The sequence below is a fragment of the Hoplias malabaricus genome, chromosome X2, assembly GCF_029633855.1.
Source record: "Hoplias malabaricus isolate fHopMal1 chromosome X2, fHopMal1.hap1, whole genome shotgun sequence".
NCBI lineage: Eukaryota > Metazoa > Chordata > Actinopteri > Characiformes > Erythrinidae > Hoplias > Hoplias malabaricus.
The window spans coordinates 16,060,503-16,082,554 of record NC_089819.1 but is presented as its reverse complement, the minus strand read 5'-3'; positions in this window follow the sequence as shown (position 1 = coordinate 16,082,554).

The window sequence follows — 22,052 nt, the reverse complement described above, 5'->3', positions numbered from 1 at the left end:
GATTCGATATGAAAAGAGCCCCGGCGCCACCCAGGAGCATGCAGGCCGGATGCTGGAGAAGGCCAAGAGCAGCAGGAGTCCAGTGTCCGGTGAACAAGCCGTGCCTTGTTCTATGCTTTAAAGAGCAAAACAGATCAATCCAGAGCAATGCAAGCTCAGTGACTTTGAAAACCTGAGCACAGGAACACCTGGGGATCAATAGGGCTTAAAGAACTACAAGCAACAAGCTGGCTTAAGGACAAGAGGACATAGTCCTCCCTTGTCTTACAACTCAACCCTGCCTTTCCTTAATCCATAGCTGTTCAGCTAAAGAGTTCAGTCTTTAATTGAATACACTTTCCTCCCTCTAAATTGTTCAGTGGAAAATGTAGAAGCATTAATGCTTAGGACTGGTTTCAGACAAAGTGTCAGTGAATTTCCCTCTTGTTTTACAGCTAAAGTGACAACTGGGTGTAAAATCCAGTTCGTTTCATTTTTGTCCGTAGCTCAAATGTATTCAGACAGTTTTCCGTCCAACATTTCTTCTGAAATCAAAGAGGTTAATAGTATTTTATCCACTTTATGCAGTGTGTCCTCATTGTATTCTGTTACAAAAGCTTTAAACTAGATGTAGGAATAATTCTGCGAGGACTGAATCACAATCAACCACAACAGCATTTGTGGAGCACTGATGTTGGGATCAACTTGGGTCACAGAAGGTTCTCAATCCTATCTTAGACATTGGATAGTGCTCCACACCTTCAGAGAACACAGTTCCACAGCCCAGTGCTGGTAAGAGTTACAGCTCTCTTATGGTGTTTTAAACTGTCTACTTCACTCTACTCGACTCTGCTTGCTGCTTGGTACCTGGTTTGTTTTCCGCTATAAAGGTTTCCCCCAAAATGTAGTTAGCGTTGTCATAAAACACTGACTGTCTCTGACAGGAATGGCAGGCTTTGAAAACCCCAACAACCGTGGCAGTAATGTTAAATGATCACTTATTTGTGTTTTCTGGGACTGGATACAGCTTAGCCACTTGAGTTCACACAGATTGGTGGAGTTTTGGACCATCCAGCTTGCACTGGCCACATTTTCTGACACCAATCTGAGAAGCGTGCCAACGTCTTCAAAAGACCATGGCGTAATTTTTACGAGCTGCCATCGTGAGTCAGATGCAAGCTTTACACTTAACATTTTAGTCACTACTTGGCTCAGCACAAGTGAGGAAGTACTAAAAAGGTTCCAGACACCAAAAACGAGTAGAGCCGAGTGAAGTAGAGTAGGTACCATGCAGTGGAAAAGCACTTGGAATTGATCATGGTGACGGCCTGCATCTACAGTGGTTACACCCTGGAGTATAGCTGAATTCACTAATTATGAGGAGATATATTTGGACACATAGTGTCCAGCCTCAGTGTGTTATAAGGAGTAAATGATGTAAATTGATTTTTCAGGGAATAATTGTTTTAAAGAATGCACAGACACACAGAACTCACACTTCTATAGATACCATATATCTCCCTCATTAATCAAGTGGTATCATGGGTCCATCTCTCTTCATTCTCCACTAAACTGAAGCAGATCACTGGTTAAGCCCGGCTGGCATCTCCAAGGCCTGGTGTTTACACAGCTCCGGCAGAATCATTAGGGTTACACTGTGGCAATTATGGCACAAAGCCCCATTATCAGCTGGCCCCATCAGCTACAGTTTCCCCCGCCTTAATGTCTCTGTCGCCTCCAGTGCTGGGGTGTCTTTTAAAGTTAATCCTTTAAGAGGTCTGGGCTGGGGAAGAGTTAATGAAAACGATTGTGTTGAGTGCACCATACCAGCCACTGCATAAATCAGACCCTTTACATGCTACTGTCCACAGAGAGTCTCAGATCTGGCAGAAACACTGCTTCTGATCTTAAGCGGGCAGTAAGTAACAATGAAAAATGTGCCCTTCTAATGTAGTGCTGAAAGTCTTATATGGCGAGTTAATGGGAAACAATATACACCTCCTAGTACATTTTGTGTTAGAGTGCTCCATATGGCCAAAAGTACACAGCTCATCCATCATGTTTTTCTAAAACTGAAAATATCTTCCTTAACTCCTTTCACCCATCTGATAAAGGTTTAGTGTGGTTGTTGGAACATTACTGTGCAGATTTGATTGCAAACAGCCACAGGAACATTCTTGTGGTCATGTACTGCTATGAGATTTCAAGGATAAAAGCAACTCCATCTTCACAAACTAAAGTTGGGAATTTGAACACCCCTCTATCTGATACTTGTTACTGAACATGATGACACCAGCAGAGTTAAGACCCACAGGATCATTACAGAGCAAGTATGATTTAGGTGGTGGATCATTTTTCACGCTGCAGTGACACTGACGAGGTTGTGGGGTGTGCTGTGCTGGTACAAGTGGATCAGACACAGCAGCGCTGCTGTAATTTTAAAACACCTCACTGCCACCGCTGGACTAATAGTAGTCCATAACCAACCAACAGTGTCCAGTGGGCAACATCTATTGATTACTGATGCAGGACTAGAGGCCGACCAAAACTAACTGTGCAGCAACAGATGAGCTATTGTCTCTGACTTTACATCTACAAAGTGGACCAACAAAGTGGACAGTGCTTAGAAACTCCAGCAGCGCAGCTGAACAGTGGAACACAAATTTCTGAGTCACTGCAATGCTGAGAATGATCCACCAACCAAAACATACCTGCTCTGTGGTGGTCCTGACATTTTAATAAATTGCATTTTATTGTCTTCTTCTTAAAGGCTTATAGCTGTATGTGTGTAGAATAGTAGAGACTTACATCATCTTACATGGTGTATATACACTGATACACTGTATGAATAATGTCAAACTGTGCTGAATTAAACACAGCTTAAAACACAACTACCACAATTAATACTAACCTTAATCTTTTCTTTTAATCCTGACCACATTAGTGGTGTCCTCTGGCCAGCTAATAAAGAAGTAGACCCTGGCTAATGAAAAGAGTTCCATCCCACCCCCACCCTATTCACTGCCTTATTAAAGAAGCTGAACCGAGTGTAGTCAGTACGCCTCGACCCTCTGACCCCTGCAACTGTTGAACCTGACCTCCAGGTCACTCTGTAGCCAGGTTCAGCTGACCTGGGCAGGTCAGCTCAGCTGATAAGGCCTGAGATAATAACAAGGACAGTGCACTGACCTGGTCAGGGAGAATGTTGTCCAGGGCAATTATAATCCAGACGTGTGAACAAGATGGCACAATTGAGAATGGGCAGCTGACTGCTTCTCTCATCTGCGTTTGATTGCTGTAAAGATGGGAAAAGAATGGACATTGTGGAATGTCTTTAGGTCACAGCCAATGAGGTATGAGCTTTAAAGGACCAATAGCCCCCGATTCCCTTGTATTTATTTGTTAATAATGAAATACATATTTTCATATAATGTTCACTCGATCATTGTTTATAGCCATTTATCCAGTTCAGGGTGAAAGTGTTGCTTTCATATAATTGTATTGTTATATTTTCCAACAGATCTTTTAGACTACATGTACATGACTAATATTTTGATTGGCGGTCTTGTGCATCTTTATAACTTCAGTGTATATGTAATAACAATGTCATGTTATGTAATAATCAATAAACACATTGTTTTTTTGTTACTTCAGTCAGTGTGCTAAAGCGCTAACAAGCACATGGTGTGCTATTCAAGTGATTCACCCGGAAAACACAAGCAATGATGCAAAGATGGAGAAAAATTTTAATTTGTAAGTCTATGCAGTCAGTGTGTGGACACTGTGTGTGTGTGTGTGTGTGTGTGTGTGTTGCAATTTCAGTGTAATATGTAACAAAAATGCTGTATAAATATATACTACATTAACATTAGTTGTCTTAAGTATTTAAACAGGCCCTAAAGCAGTGCTTGTGGAAGGGAATTATAGCTCATTGCATGCAATATTAATGCTTCAACCCAAAAAAAACCTTGCAACAAAGCAAATAATGCCTTGAAAAATAATAATCACTTTCAAAATGCAATTGCAATATTATCCAGAAAAATTGTAATTATAATTTACACACATCCATCAACCCTAGCCCACCTGACAGTGCTCTCCTACAGTATGTGTTAAAACAATCTGAGCTACATCACAGAGCACACATATGGAGAACTTCCATCTAGGCCAATATCAACACAGTGAGAAAAAGAGCTCTGTGCTCAATGATCTCTCAATCCCACCTGCCTATCAGCACACTCCAGCACAGTCCACTGGACTACAAAAATAACAACAAAAAAGTTTGTCAGAATAAGTATTTTAAGACATGTGCATAAAAGAAAACTCAAAGGTAAACCCCTTTTTTTAAAAATTGTGCCATACTCTAGCTCTATCACTGAGCTGTAAAACCTATTAGAATAATCAGACATTTTATATATTACTCAAATTCACCAGGTAACATACAGGTCCTTTGGGAAGATAGTGGCAAAACATTGGGTACTATTTTACATTAGAACACTGTCTAAAGCTAAAATAAACTCTTTTCTCCAACAATACGGTTGTAAATCTGTGTAACTGCTGAAATCAGATAGTGATTCCTTTATTACTATGAACTCAATTCAATTTCCGGTGGTTGGTTGTATATATGCAGCCAATACCTTTTCAGACTCTCAGAGAAAAGAGGACAAATGCCGTGCTTCTTCAGAGTTGTGCTTATACTCTTATCCTGCAAAAGACACTAATTCTAAAAATGCATCACTGCATTGTACAATTACGGTCTTTAACAATAAATCACTGCCCATATCACTGCACCTGCCGGCCATAAACACGCACACAAGCTACATGTACAACATGTGCAGCCATCCAGCTCTAGTATATCTGAGGACTAATCTTGAATTTAATGTTGGGGTTGTTCCATTAGGAGCCCATAAGAGAGGTCTGGCTGTATCAGTCATCCAGTTCAGAGAGCACTAACCTTCCCAAGCGGCCAAATGCACCGTCCTCCCTGCAGCCTATTGACCAATGCAATAAGCCATTCTATATGGTGTATTAAAGTCATTTTCCACATGCTACCTCAGCACCAGCCATTGTTCATGCAAGCTCCTGCTGACCATGAAGAAAAAACAAGCAGGAGAGAGAGAGAGAGAGACAGAGAGAGCGAGTGTGTGTGTGTGTGTGTGAGAGAGAGTGAAAGGAGAGAGAGAGAGAGAGCGAGTGTGTGTGTGTGTGTGAGAGAGAGTGAAAGGAGAGAGAGAGAGAGAGAGAGAGAGAGAGAGAGAGAGAGAGAAAGAAAGAGAGAGATGGCAAGAGACAGAGAAAAGCAGAAAAAGAAATAAAAAACCCTGTGTGCTCTCAACTAAATTGCAACACTTTACACCGTTACACCAGTTAAGAAACAAGCAGCCCCTCCAACAGAATTGTTTCTCATTCTTTCTCCCCCCTCCGCTATTCACTTTTTGTCGCTTTCAGCTGTGAAAGGCACAGTGATTATCGCGGTCACTCGAGGGGCAATTTTAGTGCTGTCAAAGCGAGGCCGGAAACAGCTCCAGCAACACTTTAGACTATATGCTGACTGCACCGGAGCGCTGTTCCCTCTTCCGCTGCCGACTGCATCGCTGTTTGAGAGGCTGGGCTAATGCGAAATAGAAGGGGGAGTCGCACTGGCGTAATGTGTTCCGGGGGGCCCATCTGCGTAGTCCGGACGCTCGAGATGTCAAAGGTGCTGCCAGAGAGAGAGAGAGAGAGAGAGAGAGAGAGAGAGAGAGAGAGAGAGAGAGAGAGCAGCATCGTATCCCCGTCCACTGCGCCCAAAATCCACTTCCCAAGTGACAAATGATTTCAATCTGGGCTGCGACGCCCTTGACTTGACCCTGAACTGGCCTCGCACAACAAGAGCAAGTGCAGTCACCGGAAAAGATGTTGTGCTCTAATAAAGCTCTGGCCTGGACGCCGGACCACAAGAAAGGGAGGATGGATGATGCAGGGAAGGAGGGAGGGAATGAGGAATTGGAGGGTGGGAGGGGGCTGATGAAGGGGTCTCCTGGACATCTCAGGTGCAGGGGGATAATGAGATGGCTTGTTTGCTCTCCGAAAATTACCTTACAAGATCTTGCGCCGCAACAAGGCCGTCCCCGCCTAGCTCGCGAATTGGGCTAATTCCTCAGGGTGCGTGCCGTGTCAAGGATTTCAATCTCTTTTTGTACACAGCGCAAACATGCAAATAGGGTCTGACAGTACCCCTCTCTCACCACACACTCTCTTAACCAGGCTTTAAATCTTTCCCATGCCAGTGCCAGCACCCCTCCCTCATCGTGCTCATAAACTTAGCCCAGTGGAATGAGCAGGCACTTGCCAAGCCCGGTGGTGGAGAACGCACCAGCTCTCCAGAAAGGTCCGGATGGCATGCTGGGTATGCAAATGAAATTTTCCTTCCCTTATTTTCACCTCACACCACCCTGCTGGCAAAGCAATCCCTCACTTCTAATCCTTCCCCCTACTCTCTCTCTCTCTCTCTTTCTCTCTCCCCCACTTTGTCTCTCTCTCTCTCTCTGCTCTATCCCCCCCTCTCTTCAAATCACACAACATGAAGAGTGTCTGGCAAAAGCATGCTAAATCAAGCACTCAGGTTAAAAACCTAGCTGATTCACACTAAACCCAAAGCACAGGGCTCATGCATTCTACTACATATGAGAAGAACCTAAGTATGAGAACGTCTGAACAATAAGATATTATTGTTATTGTAATAATTTATCACACTGTTGCCTCTAAATTCGTTCACCACCACTGTAAAGAAATCAGTCTGTGTATCTTTACAATGGACCAATACACAGCAAATCACTCTGTTGGTGCTTTTCCACTGTTTGGTACCTACTTGACTTGGGCTTGGCTCGGCTCAACACACTACTTGGGACGTGGTGCCTGTTTAGTTTTCCATTAGCACGGTTTGCCCCCGAAATGTAGCTGGTCACAAAACACCATCTCTAATGGGAACAGTGGGCACAACAACAAAACCATGGCAATAATTTTAAGCACCAGTTATTGATTATGTAGTCATTAGGAAATGAATATTTTTGTGACTGAACACATTGTCCACAACTTAACCGCACCATTCAAAGGAGTGTTTGGACCTCTTCTGAGGACCACAGTGTAATTTTATGAGCTGCTGTTGTGTGTCAGATAAAGACTAATGTGAGCCATTGTAGCTTGGAGATTTTATAAATGCCTAGTTTGTGCTGGATGTCTGCATTTCGTCATGACTGACAAGTCTCTCTGGCCAATCAGTGCTCTACAAATATTATACATCACAGTTTAGTCCCCAGTTGGCTCACTTGGTATTAGGAGGTATCTGGTTAGAAATACCAGTGCATAACTGTGCCTAATGAAAAAGGCACAAAAGCTGAGTAGAGCCAAGCAGGTACCATGCCATGCAAAAGCACCATTACTGACTTTACATCACAGCCATTGAATGAGGTTGAATCTTTACACAGGAATTCCTCTTGAAGTATGTAGGCATTCTTTTCTCTTCCAGTTTATGACACACATATCAGAATCCACAAGTGAATCTTAGAAAAAAAACAAATTCTAGGTTTATCCTCTAGTAAAATATAAAAATATCAGCAAGCAGAAAGCAGGCAGGTGTGAACAGCTGTTTGTGCAGAAAACATGAGTGGGAACAGTGTACAATGGTGTGCTACTGTGTAAGCTTGTTAGGGTAAAATATGGCACAATAACAAGCCCTGTTCATCCAGAACCAGTAGAATGGATCATATCAGTTGTGACTGACCTGTGGCCTTGGTCAACATTGCTTTTTACAGCTGAGCAAGTTGACAAAATCGCAGTGGGAGAGCAATGCATTGAATTAAAGCAGCGAGGAAAGGGGTGCAAGGAGACGACACAGACCCAGAGTGCAGAATGTGATCTGACACTTGAGGCTGAAATCCCATTGGCAGAGTTCTATCTGGTCAAGAGGTTTAAAAGAAGCAGCACTGGAGCTAGTGACATTAGCATGGTGGAAACATGTTGGCACGCCATTGATCCTGCTCAGAGGCTGGAATGACGACAGCAGTGCAGAGAGTGGACGAGATAGAAAAATGGTGTCACACACAGCAAAGAGCATGACACCATGCATGGATAGTGGTAGAGTTTAATTCGAAAGGGGCACTTCACAGCCTGCAAATACATAAACACCGTACACTCCTGGTACCTAATAAACAGCATTCTCCAAAAACAGCATTCGGCCCAAATCTTATAAACAAAAATAAGAAGCCATTTCAGTTTCATAATACAGGACTTGGTTTCCTCAGTTCCCAAACATTTAGAGTGTTGTTAAAAGGAGAGGTCCAACTATTTTGGACTGTGTTGCTGGCATCAAATTCCAAATGGGTTAATATTTTAAATAAAATAAAATAAAATAAAAAAATAAATATGATCAGCTGTAACATAAAATGCTGACTTATTAATATTTTTAATTAAATGTAGGTTTTAAATGATGCAAATTATTGCATTAAACTTTTATTTACATTTTGCACAGCCTTCCAATTCTTTGAAACTCAGGTTTATACATAACAGTATATCACACATGTTCAAAAAACATAAGCCACATAAGCAAGTTTATAACCATCCACATCTTTCCTGAAGGTCTGGATCAGTATACAAGTGAGCAACAAGTAAAATGCTTATTCACATGAATTAAACTATGGTGCCCAACCAAAAAAGACTAAAAAATGGTGTTTCTGTGAGTCCTGCCCCATACGCAATGTATTCTACACATTGTAAACAACAAACGAGAGCTCCTGCACAAAACGTGACCTCATTTTCAGAAACATCTAAATAAAAACTCAAGTGCTCCTATAGTTAGCGAAAGATAAAAGTAGGCAACTGGACATAGGGAAGCAGTTGGCAATGTATTTAAGGAAAGAAGATCAGTGAAACATCAGCTGTTACATCACTAATGCTACTAATAACCAAGAACACAACAATACAAATAACAAAGAACACAACAAAAGGCCAGTGTTCACTCTGTCACTGTCACAGCAGAATGCTAGAGATGCATTTTCCGAGGCTCTGGAAAAAAATGGGAGAGGGAGAGAGAGAGAGGTGGCAGTGTGTGCAGATTTTTGGCCAGTGCACCGGGCTACAAGGAGGTTTCCTTTGCCCTCTTAAGATAATGGAGAGGAGGAAAAAAACCTGACCCTTGTGGAAGTGTCCCTGCAGGTGGGAAGATTAATGCCAGCGCACAGTCAGCGCTCAGACTTCTGCGTATCAATGGCTTTTCAATTCATTTATGCTTCATAACAGGCAAGGTCAAAAAGCAATTTGTGCAACATGAGAAATAAATAAAACAGGCCGGCAGTAAATTAAATAAAAAGGAGCAAAGCTGGGCCTGCAGCGTAAAGGTAGGACAGAAAAAGATGAGAGGGGGGGGAGGAGAATCTAACATGAAAGCTAAAGTCCGATAACATCAAGCTTTTTTTGCATTTGACTAATTCAGATACAGCCGCTCTATAAATAGCGAGGCCATTAGCGTGGACTTTGTTTTTGTCAGAAATTATTTGTATGTCTTTTATCTCTCTCTCTGTAAACAACTGATAATTTGATTCCTTTCCTGCCTTCCCTGCTGCAGTAGAAATCCTGTTTTACACTTTAATTTCCCATGCCCTCAGAATATATATATATATATATATTAATTAAAATATTAAATCACTTCTAAATTTGAGTCATTAATAAGTACATTAAACAGACTCCTGTATAATATCATGTAACCAGTTGCTGGTATATACAGCTTCTTAAAAATGGTATCAGCATCATAGCCAAAACATTTATAATGTTTAGAGCATTTTAAGGTATCAGCCTCACAGCCCTAACTTCAGTGAAGTTTCCGAACTCCCTAAAGCATCGCAGTGCGTTAGCAGTTCATTGGCAGAGGATGAGACGCCGCTAAGTGAATTCCACGTTCAGTGACCCAGCTTTGAGATGTTTGGCTTTGAGTGTGTGTGTTTTCTCATGCCCTGTTACCAGGTTGAAAAGCGTCACATCCACACACTGCCTCCATCTTTCCTCCTTTATGTGTGTACAAAACGGCTGTAAGCAGCGTGGCGCGGGGATTGATGGCGAGGCAGCAGCCTGCAGCAGAGTCAGTGTGGAGTGTCAGAAAGCTGGAAGTGGAAGGGTGTTGGGGATGATCCGTTTTCCTCTCTGCGTGAGGCCTGTGTGACTCAGATGCTCTGCAGGGGGCCTGTGAGAGGCCGTTGATTCACGTAATCTACTCCAAATTGTTGAGAATTGTTTGCTTTTTTCTTGGCTATTTTTCTCATTTTTTGGATCTTACTTCAAAAAAGAAAGAGAAGAAACAGTTCGTATTTGGATGTGGGCTTTTCTAACAGGTTGAGGTTATCAGAAAAAAAATACATCTAATTTGTAAGTTCAAAGCTTTATGGTTTGCAAAACAATTAATAACATTTGCAGGATTATTAACAGCTTAACTGTCAAATAATATTAACCTTAAAGCTCAATAGATAATAACCACTCTTAAACTTAAAAGTCATAAAGAACAGCAATGTGCAAAAGCGAGGCTTTCCAGTGGCACAACTATTTGGAGTTTTCCACTGCATGGCACCTACTCCACTCGGCTCGGCTCTACTATTCTGTTTTTGCTTTTCCACTAGGCAAATTTGGTACCTGGAACCAGGTACATTTTAGCCGTGGTCCTGAGTGAGCTGAGTACATGATGTGTAAACCTTGCAGAGCATTGATTGGCCAGAGAGTAAATTATGATGAAATGCAGACATTCAAAACAAATTAGCTATTTGTTAATTATCAAAGTTACAGTAGGGATCATATTTGTTTTTATGTAATTCACAACAGCAGCTCGTGAAGAACTTCAAACGCTCTTTGGATTTACTTTTGCCCTTTCAATATACACAGAGAGTCCAGAGTTATATTCAAAATTCTACTGAGTTGTACATAGAGAGGTTGGTACAGAAATAAACTTGCAAATATTGAACATAAGAAAAATGAACCTACATGGTACTGTCCACTGAACTAAATGCTTGGCTATGGACAAGGATGTGTTTTGGCAAGACAATATGTATATTTATAGCAGGCTGCACAGAGTAGCCCAATCTGCCCGCTAGCAGCATCTAGCTGTTCCCTTTCTCCTCAGCTTTACAGAGCTGGGCCATAGAGGAGCTTTACTCTGTCTCAGCTGTCAGGAAAAGAGACTCCTCAGCTCTGTCTGGGACACTGTCACTTTTATTATGCTCCCCAACCCCTGTGACACCCAGGCTTCCGAAACAGACAGTTGTTTTTAAGGGTGCGTTGACACACCATATTTTCCAGTTGGAGAAAAACGGGGGGAAGCAGTTTATTACTGTTTAGCAGCATCCGTCTGTAGAGGGAGAGTAATGAAACACCATGGGGTCAATATTTTACACGGAGATGCATTTTTTGGAACACACTTCTACAGGGCATCTACGAAACAATAGGTGTCATAACGGAAGGGCGAGTGTTATTAATCTCCTCCTGCTCCCTAATCAATCTGCTTCCTCCACCGCAAACACTGTAATGCATTACGGCATTAAACGAAAGACCATTTTTCATCGGGCCACAAAAGCGCGGCTCAGGAGGTGATGTCTTCCTCACACAAAGCAGCCATGCATTACAGCTAAACAGCTTCCCCAATGTTGTTATATACATTACTGAGCAATTCCAGTCTAAAGGATAAGTACAAACGTTGTAATTTGTGTCAATTTGTTTTCTGCATCTGACGTGGAGAATAAAAACGGCAATACTGCAGCAATCCTGCAGACACCACAGTTTAATAACAGAGATTGTATTTATTGTAAGTGTTTCTATTCAAATAAAAAACTCATTCAAGTCCATTATCAGGGCAAAGGAAATATGAACACAGCAAGCATGGACTTGGCACCAGTCTGCATTCCTTTAGTGCCGGGGAAGGAATGTTCACTTAATGACTAGCAAATCAGTAACAAAATGCACCAGCACATTAGCAACTGGAAACCATTTGAAAGGCATGTTCTGAGGTCACTGAAAAGGGAAAAAAAACTTGAAAAAAGAAAGGATTAAAAAAAAAAAGATGCTCACTACAACAATCATTTTATGAAGGGAGATCATAGCACAGGAGTTAGTCGAGCTCTTTGATTGGCCTCAATGTACGCAATCACTGCTGAAAATCGATTTCAGGGACTTTTGGAAAATCAAAAGCGAACAGCATGCCAACAAGCTGAGGGCATGTTTGGATTTTATTTTATTTTTTTCAGAAAAGACTTTTCAAAAAAAAAAAAAATTAGGCAGTGTTTTTTCCCCTCATTTTGGGATAATCAAGCGAAACAGCAGTGAGCCGGCTGTTGGAGACGCTGCCAAACGTGAAGTGGAGCCAGGTACTCTCCAATTAACGTTTTGCGTAACTTAATGCAAACTGCTGGCAAGCAGCACGCCGCGTCCGAGCTCTTGTCGCCACGGTTATACACATCCACCTTCAGATCCACTAACACGTCCTGATTTGTTTTCCCTTCCTGAGCTAGCGTGAAAGTTGAAATGAGACGTTTCCGCGCATTCCCGGGCCTTGTTTGGCACTACTGGCTAAACAGATTGGCTTCAGCACTGATGAAAAATACAAAATACAAATATGTTTAAAGAAGAAAAAAAAAACACTACCACCATGGTGGCTGGCTGACACCCGATGGATGCGATGCCTAAAACAACGTTTGAAATAATCTATTTGTGAGTGGCGTCAATTTGTGTGTGCTCGCTCTGTGTGGCTCATCATTTACATTTCGCTGAGAGACACAGCGAGTTATGGCAGGCACATACAGTATTTACACTTCAGCTGCTGCACTGTGCTAAATGTCAATTTACACAGTGTACTGTGGTCTAGAGGCACTGTCTCTTTAATCTGAATCAAAGACTTCAGGCAGTCAGACCACATTGGATACAGATACTTTATAACACAGAAAAACAAACATTTACATTCGCTACTTTCCACTCTGTTGTAGGTTATTTTTAAAGGTATAGTGCCAGCATTAAGAAGTGTCTTCGTGTGTTGCTACTTTTATAAGTTAAGTGTTGTATGATTTGCCATTAACTAAGGATTTTTGTATGGTCTGGTATGAGAAAATGAAATGATGTACTTTAAAAACTCTATCTAATAAAGAATTAGGCAAACTTCCCATTTGAACTTCCAAATTCTTGCTTTTTCTTCCTGTCCTTTTTTTCTAATTGAGTGCAGACACTTGAGAATATCTCCACAGGATGCGGCGTCTGGCACAGGCCACACAATTGAGTTTAGGAGGTGCCAAAAAAAAAGACAAAAGCAACCATGAGGCTTCCTCTTTCTCTCCCTCACTCTTTCTCTCTCTCTACAATGAGAGGTCCTCAGGCACACTGCCCAAATGATCTACTGTATTTTAGCAGTCATCCCACAGTGGAAAATCCAACCCACAGTGGTTCCTCCTCCTCATCCCTCTCTTCTCTTCTGGATTCGGATACTCTCTCTCTCTCTCTCTCTCTCTGACCTTCACCTTCTCATTTTCTACAGATACTGTGCATGACAAAGAACATAAAACTGTGACATGTGTACCAAATTAGCCAAAGATACTTTCCATACACAATGAATGGTCAAATTGTTTCCACTCGGGGCGTTTCATGATGTGGAAATGGAGGAGCATGAAGCTGTAGTCGCGCATGTTTGATTATACTGTAATAATATGATGATAAACACACACCATCCCACCAGTGAAGGACCATGTGCAAATATACTTCTCAAAGCTTTCATAAAAATATCCATAACGCATAAAGCATTACGTTCAAGGATAGCAATTAGTGGGGTGCACAATATGGAAAATGTACCACTCATATTGTTACATATTGTCCATACCATATATTAAAACCATACTGACTATTACTTTGACCGGAATTAGTAGGGTGAAGGACATAAGTGCATACAAAATATTTCTGTATTGAGAAAATTTATTTTTACACCCAACTATGTGTTTTAATTTGACAATATTAAAAATAATTATATTTTCTTTTTTACTTATTTCCCAGAAGGCCCAGGAACAGGTCTGGATGACTCTGAATAGGAGCAATGGCCTGTACAATGTGCTTTGGCTAGTTATTAGAAACGGAAGCCTGGAGATCTTTACTGAAGGACTCACTGTAAAGAGATACATAGTATTTTTTTATGTTTAACTCAAGCAAATAATACATTTTAAAAGCTTTAAAAGACTACTTTGCCCAGAGCAGGCTAAAAAAATGCTTAGAGTTGTTGTTAGCATAGTGATAACATACCCATAGACAGGAATTAGCATTTACACTGAAGTGCTTCCTTCCTTGTATTTTACCAGGTTTGAACTTTTAGTGTGTAGTTCTAAAAGTCATATTTGCTGTCAAATTATATTTATTTTGCATATTTATTGCTTACTGACCCTTGAAATTTCCTTTGCTGTATTACTGATCTACTGATTACTGAATGTTAGCATGCTTGCATCTTCTGGACCGACAATCTTACCGAGCCTGTGTCCAGCATTATGTACTGGAAACACATGTAGTAACTTTAAAATCCAATCTGGTTCATTCTGATTATGTTTTTAAAATTGGTGCGACCTTACAACACCCGCTATGAAAGAATTATATTTTGGGTTGAGCCATGTACATCTCAGTAGGTCAAAATGCACACAGCATAAAATCAATCATTTAGTGTTTGCACAATGACTCATTTCATATTTCCTCATTCTTAACCGATGTTATAATGTATAACCCCGTGACTGTCCACTCTCCTTGTAACTCCACCCACCCAGCTTCACTATCAAATAAATATAAGGATTAGCAGTACACAATAAAGCTATTTTGCCTATTCGTTCCTGTCTGAAATCCACAGTGCCATCTCAGGTCTTCTCCCTCATGAATGTTTTAAAGTGGGGGTCCGTTTGTGCACTATCCAGCCCCCTCCAGAGTCAGCCCACCCTGGGCCCAGACATCCCATTAAATGCCAATTAGGGTTGGGTTGCAGTGAGAGTGGCTGTAGCTGAGCCAGGGCTTGGAGCAGGCCTGTGGGAAGGTGCTTATTGGTCCCAAGGCTCCAGGGTGGGGATGTGTGAGGTCGGGGAGCACACACACACACACACACACACACACACACACACACACACACACACACACACACACTACCCACCCCCTCATGCTCCAACCTTCAACAGTATTGCACCTTCTGGAGATTCCTTTCAGCTTCCCAGCTTTCACTGGGGACAACATTGTTTGTTACTGCATTAAACCAGATATGAAATAAGATTAAAGCTTTAAAAACAAAACATATGATGTTTTTTTTTACTTTAGGTTCAATGCTCATCAAACGACAATGATTCCTAGGTGGTTACTGGCTTGGATGTGCATTTCCAGCTAAAATAGAATATGGAGATGGAACGGACTAATGCAGCTTTAAACTTATAATATATCACTTATAAATTTAATAAAAAAAAAAAATAAAAAAAACACCACCATATAATTAAATGTTAAAAGGCATAATTTCACAAAAATATGAAATGAAATGTCTCTCGGTTTGTTTTTAAGCCCTTCTGTAAATTCTCTCTGTTTGCTTTAAGGAGTGGTGATGGTAAAGTTCATTGTATGATATTAATTTTAAGCACCGCAAATCTTCTTAATGTCTGACTTGTACTGTATTTATGTCTTCCACATGTACAAATTGGTTATATAAGCCATTATATGGGAGTTTTGACACGCCAATGTGTCTTGTCAGAATAGTTGGAGAAGTACTGTGTCTTTGCTTCACTCTAAACCTGGAGAGTTTTATGCTTAGTCTCAGTTTTCTCTGCACATAAAATAAAAGTCAAGCCAAGCTGCCTTATTCTGATGTAGGGGAAGTTTAGTGAGACATGTTTCAGCTGCACCACTTTGCCAGACAGTAACTCAGATCATAAAAAAGCAAGCAAATATCACTGAATTACAATGGAACTTGTTGTATATTTAAATAACAGAATGGCCCCTGCTCTATTCCATATGGACATACCCAATATATTTGTATACAGTAGTAGGACTAATTGTGGTAAAAACAGCAGTAATCTGCCGAATAATGTGGCTGTTGAGGTGGAGAAAAAAGAATTGTGTCTAGGCTTGTGTCTGTAACCAAGATAGAGAGCAATAAACATGATCAACTGTAGAGATTACCTTCGCTAGGACGGTGCTGACCTTACCCTGCCCTTTTCTTTACTCACGACACCAACAACATGATACATGTCACGTCTGCCCTTTTATTTCTCTTCTTTTTCTCTTAACTGTGGTTTCCCCTCCTGTAGAGACAGTGCTTGTAGGAGATATATACTCTATTACTGTGAGTTAGAAATAACAATCTTCTAGAAAAATGTATTGTCTATGTCAAAGCTAGTTATGAGTACACTCCACACCTCAGGGTTTTCTAAAGCATGTACCTTTTTTTGTGTAAATGAGTGTAAAGTGTTATTGAAAGACCCTTAACATAATAGAATCTTCTACATCATTCACTCCTAGACATTTAGGAACATTTTTTATGACCAACACCTTTGCCCATTCATAGCTATCTGTTTATTAACTCTCTTTCCTAGGGATTCTTATATGAAGGCGTATGTTGAGTTTAAGTCTGTAAAGTATACATTTACTTATAAAGTTAAACAGCTACTTTTTAAACATTTCTAATTAATTAGCACAATCTGTTACATTCTCCTCAGTTCAATTAATCAACATGGTCTAATGTAAGTACTGTGACACTGGCCTGAGTGAGAGAGAGAGAGAGAGAGAGAGAGAGAGAGAGAGAGAGAGAGAGTGAGAGAGAGAGAGAGAGAGAGAGAGAGAGAGAGGTGTGAAATATCCTGAGGCCCAGGTCTAAGTCAACAGCAGCGTAGCTCACCTTGCCCTCTTTGTCAAATCAATATCTGCAAATAATAAATGAGCTCCCAGAGGGGCGCTCCAAACCCCACAACACACCCCAGCCAAGTCCACTATCGGTCTGCGACTCTATATCACAGGTGAGCTAGAACAGCACGGAACATCCTTAGCACTCCATAATAGAAAATTAATGGTGCTCAAATCAAGGCTAAGGGGACCCTGAGGGTTACCTTATAGGCCTAGTTATAACTGTCATCTGGCTCAAATAAACCTAATGTACGGCATGCAAACGGCAGGGATAAAGATTATTACTCATGCAGGTGAGCAGGGAAGACTACTCTACAAAAATGAAGGGATTTATTGCAGGAACGATACATAGAACACTCTTTGCTGGAAGTTTACTGTAATAGCCAAGTCTATGTAGGGGTGGGCACATATCTACTGTGAAATAGCGAATAAAAATAGTTCCCTATAGATTTTGACAATATATGAGACTATGGAAGAAAATAATAGTTTTAACTTCAGAAGTAAATATTGTAAAACTGTTTACTGTGAAAATAACTTGAACTATTATGACTGTATGTTTAGTGTGTTACATGCCCACCTCTTGCTTGGAAATATAAAGTACTGCTACGCAGCACATGTTTAAAGACTTTCACTAAAAGTAACGGCACTCAAATGTTTCCTGAATGAAAAGTTGAAAATAAATGGTTCTCACTAAAAGGTACTTTAGGGATCCAAATGTGGATGTTCTACACCACTGCAACAGTATGTTAGCAGCGCTAGTTATACCGCTATATGTAAGGGGCCAGGTGACCGAATGTAATCAGATCATCAGACGAAACCATTTCTACATCCACTGAATGGTAATGAGCTTCAATGTTGATTTTCGTACTGATTTCCCTGCTCTGTGGACAAGACAAAAAAATAAAAAAGCAATGACTGTTTATGCTGGCTGCATATTTATGCATATATTCCTCCCCCAAGTGATGCTGGCTAATCAAGTCTGAGCTAAAACTGGAGCGCATGTTTGAACACAGTATTACACTCACCTACAAGCAGTAGCCCTCCCATCCTCCAATGCAAACACTAAGCGTTCATCTCCGCAGGCCACCTGACTGTCTCTCCGCAGACAGAAGGATCTGGAACAAATGGGACTCCTGCTAGAAAAGGAACAAAGTTTTGGATCTGGACCACTAGTTTTCATCAATCTATTGATTTCGTAGGATTCCACTGGTTACGAGCCACAAAAAAAAAGAAAAAAAAAAAAGTACACAAATACATCCTTGCACGGGAGGAGGAAAGACCCTAGTCGAGACGGAGGAGAGACGAGGGGGAGGAAAAAGCCTCAACGTGAAGCGTAGACATTGTAGCTTAGTTCCATTGGACTCCATCTACGGGGAACGTGTGTCCATCCCGGAGACTTCTATAAAATGAAAGAAAGCGAGAAGAACCAGCCAGTTCCTCATCATGTGCTTGTTAGCTTGTCCAATCTATGGCAATCAGCACCATCCCTGGGGTTGAAAGACACGAGACGGCGGGGGAAACAGGGGAAGCAAAAGCTGAGGAAAGATCAATACTGCACTGTGAAACAAGAAGTGTAGGCTATTTACTTTTCATTGATCCGATGATGCAGGAGAAACACCTCAGACTGCTGTTAAATTGAGGGAATAAGTCTTCTGGGCTGGCAGGGCTTTCTCCCTTCTCACCATGACCACCAAGGTCAGGAGAAAAAGCTAAACACAAGGAAGAAACGGAAACAAAATTAGACGGCAGTAGATGGAAGAGATTAGTTAAAAAGCAAGGCAGTTTCTCAAAGCAAGGTTCCTTCATGAACTACGGATTTGTACAGTGTCAGTATTAAAAAAACATGTTTCTGAATAGTTCTTGACTTGAAAAGAATGTTACAGGGAAATGTAGAAAAAGCTGGGTAGAGCCAGTGGTTCCTTAAAATTTAAAGACGTCCCTGGTACTCATGCATGTCATCTACCAAAAAAAAACTCCTTTTTGTGATCAAACTTTACAGTAAGAACCAGTTCATATACAGTAGTATACAGTATACATTCATATACAGTAGTGCTCCAAAGCCGCATAACATATTCACATGCAAACAAAAGAGAGAAAACCAAGGCAGCTGAGGTATGTGTGCAAGTTGCTTTTGAGAACAGCTGTTGTTGAGAAGAGAGAGTTGAAAGTGATATGTTTCAAGATTAGAAAAATAGCAAAATAAGGCTGGAAATGTGGTGCGAGAGCAAATTAAGCAGTGATCCATTCATCTTCTGTAACCACTTCATCCTGTTCAGGGTCACAGTGGGTCCAGCACCTACTTGGAATCACTGGGCACAAGGCAGGAACACACAGACCATCACAGGACATCACACACTCAACCATTAATAAAAATTAAATACATATATGTGTAAATTATGGATTTATTTTGTAGTCACAATATACAGTATGGGCGGCACGGTGGCGCAGCAGGTAGTGTCGCAGTCACACAGCTCCAGGGGCCTGGAGGTTGTGAGTTCTATTCCTGCTCCGGGTGACTGTCTGTGAGGAGTTGGTGTGTTCTCCCTGTGTCTGCGTGGGTTTCCTCCGGGTGCTCTGGTTTCCTCCCACAGTCCAAAAACACACGTTGGCAGGTGGATTGGCGAATCAAAAGTGTCCGTAGGTGTGAGTGTGTGAGTGTTGCCTTGTGAAGGACTGGCGCCCCCTCCAGGGTGTATTCCCGCCTTGCGCCCAATGATTCCAGGTAGGCTCTGGACCCATCGTGACCCTGAACTGGATAAGCGGTTACAGATAATGAATGAATGAATGAATGAATATACAGAATATATATATTATGCTTACACCTAGTGGCCTGGATCTTTTAAATGTCCTGTACTAAACCTGTTCGGAAAATGCCTGACCCCATGTAGGGCGACCAGTCTGTGGAGAAGAAATTGGTTCATTCAGGGTCTACAAAGCAATTTTATTCTTCATCTCACGTGAGTTGCATTTTTCACAAAAGCAGTCAAAATGTTTAATAATCACTTTCATAATTATTGGGTTTTTGTCATTAAAATGACTGTTTAAACACAGGTTTAATTTCTGTAAATGAAATGGACACATTCCTATTAGAAACGAGGTACTGACAGGTCCTAAATCCAATAGCAGAATTTTTACAGAGTGAGAAAAAACATGCAATAAAAATGACACTCTGATTTAAGAAACAAATCACAGAAACAAATAAATAGATGAATTGATCAGGTAGAACGTATAAGACCAGTATGGACCCAACACACTTGCCGTGCCTATCTTTCCACAAAACCCAACCACAGCAACATCTGCAGTTGCCTCATTAGCTAATCAAAACACCAAACATTCTCCTGATTGCTCGCTGTTTTCCACATGATGTCTCTGATTACCAATAACCTCATCATGACCAGCTGAAGCCAGCAGGTGTAGCGGATCTACTAAAGTGTCTGAAACTCAGTTTGCTAAATCAAGATATGCTTAGACAAAGCGGCCGCAATCATAGCCAGTAAGTCATTTCCTGAGCAGGTCATCAAGGTTAAGGATTACAAAGGGAGTGAAAATTACTACTTGGTTTAAATGGAAGAGCTGCATGATATCAGATGCCACCATCCAAATGGGAGGCTTACCAGCTATTTCTCAGATATTACCGTGAGGGCCTTGAGTTCACTGACTCGAGAAATGCTTCAGTTTCAGGCCTGGAATGTCCTTCTACTCTCTGGTCAGATTCAAACACGAGTGAGCAAACGTGAATAACATTACAAATCTATAGCAAATATCAGTTAAGCATTATCTAACACTAGCTGATGCATTCATAGTCTCACCACAGACTCCACAGAAAAAAAAACTGTAAACTGCACAATATGGGATGGTTATTTAATTCTGCTCATGATTTTATGTGCCTATGTTTCACAGCAGGTCTGTTTGAAAGGGTCCAGACACATCCCCCTCTCAAATCAGGCTGAAGCCATTACAGAAGATGAAAGAATGATTTAATGAATGAATGCATGAAAGAATGAACATGCAAATGAACAAATGAATGGATGAATGGACGAACGAACGAACGGGCAGGCGATGAGGCACATTTGTGCAGCCTTCGGCAGAAGTTGCATGAATGAACAAACGAACAAACAAATAAATGAACAAATGAGTAAATGGGGGCAGCACGGTGGCGCAGCAGGTAGAATCGCAGTCACACAGCTCCAGGGACCTGGAGGTTGTGGGTTCAATTCCTGCTCCAGGTGACTGTCTGTGAGGAGTTGGTATCCTCCGGGTGCTCCGGTTTCCTCCCACAGTCCACAAACACACGTTGGTAGGTGGATTGGTGACTCAAAAGTGTCCGTAGGTGTGAGTGTGTGTTGCCCTGTGAAGGACTGGCGCCCCCTCCAGGGTGTATTCCTGCATTGCGCCCAATGATTCCAGGTAGGCTCTGGACCCACCGCGACCCTGAACTGGATAAGCGCTTACAGATAATGAATGAATGAGTAAATGGATGAACAATTGAATAAATGTACAAAACAATAAATGAATGAATGAACGAATGAACAAAGGAACAAACATGATGTGGCACAGTCATGCAGCCTCTTGCAGAAGTTGCACAAATGAATGAATGAACGGATGAATGAACAAACGAATGAACAATGTGGCACAGTCATGCAGCCTCTTGCAGAAGTTGCACGAATGAATGAATAAATGCATAAATGAACAAATTAAGGAATGAACAAATGAATGAATGAACAAAGACGTGGCACATTTTTGCAGCCTTCTGCAGAAGATATATATCACTGACAGATTTTGCAGGAAATTCAAAAAACTGAATTGAATTGACAAAAAAATATTCAGCTCTAGTGACTTTGAATACTATATATTTTTTTAAATATCTTGATAAAAGAAAACAATCAGACCAACAAAGTTGCAGACATTTTATCTTTGAAGTCCAAAACTGAGAATATCACAACATATGGCTGCATTCATTCACTAATTCATTTTCTTTATCCTGTTTTATCCTGTTCAGGTTAGCAGTGCATTTGGAGCCCACTCAGAATCGCTGGCCAAAAGGTAGGAATACATCCTGGGCAGGGCACCTTTCCAACACAGGGCACCACACACTCACACATTTACTCCTATGGACACTTCACAATACCCATATTAGTTAGAGTTCAAAGAGGTAAAAATAAGAATGTCTCCTAATT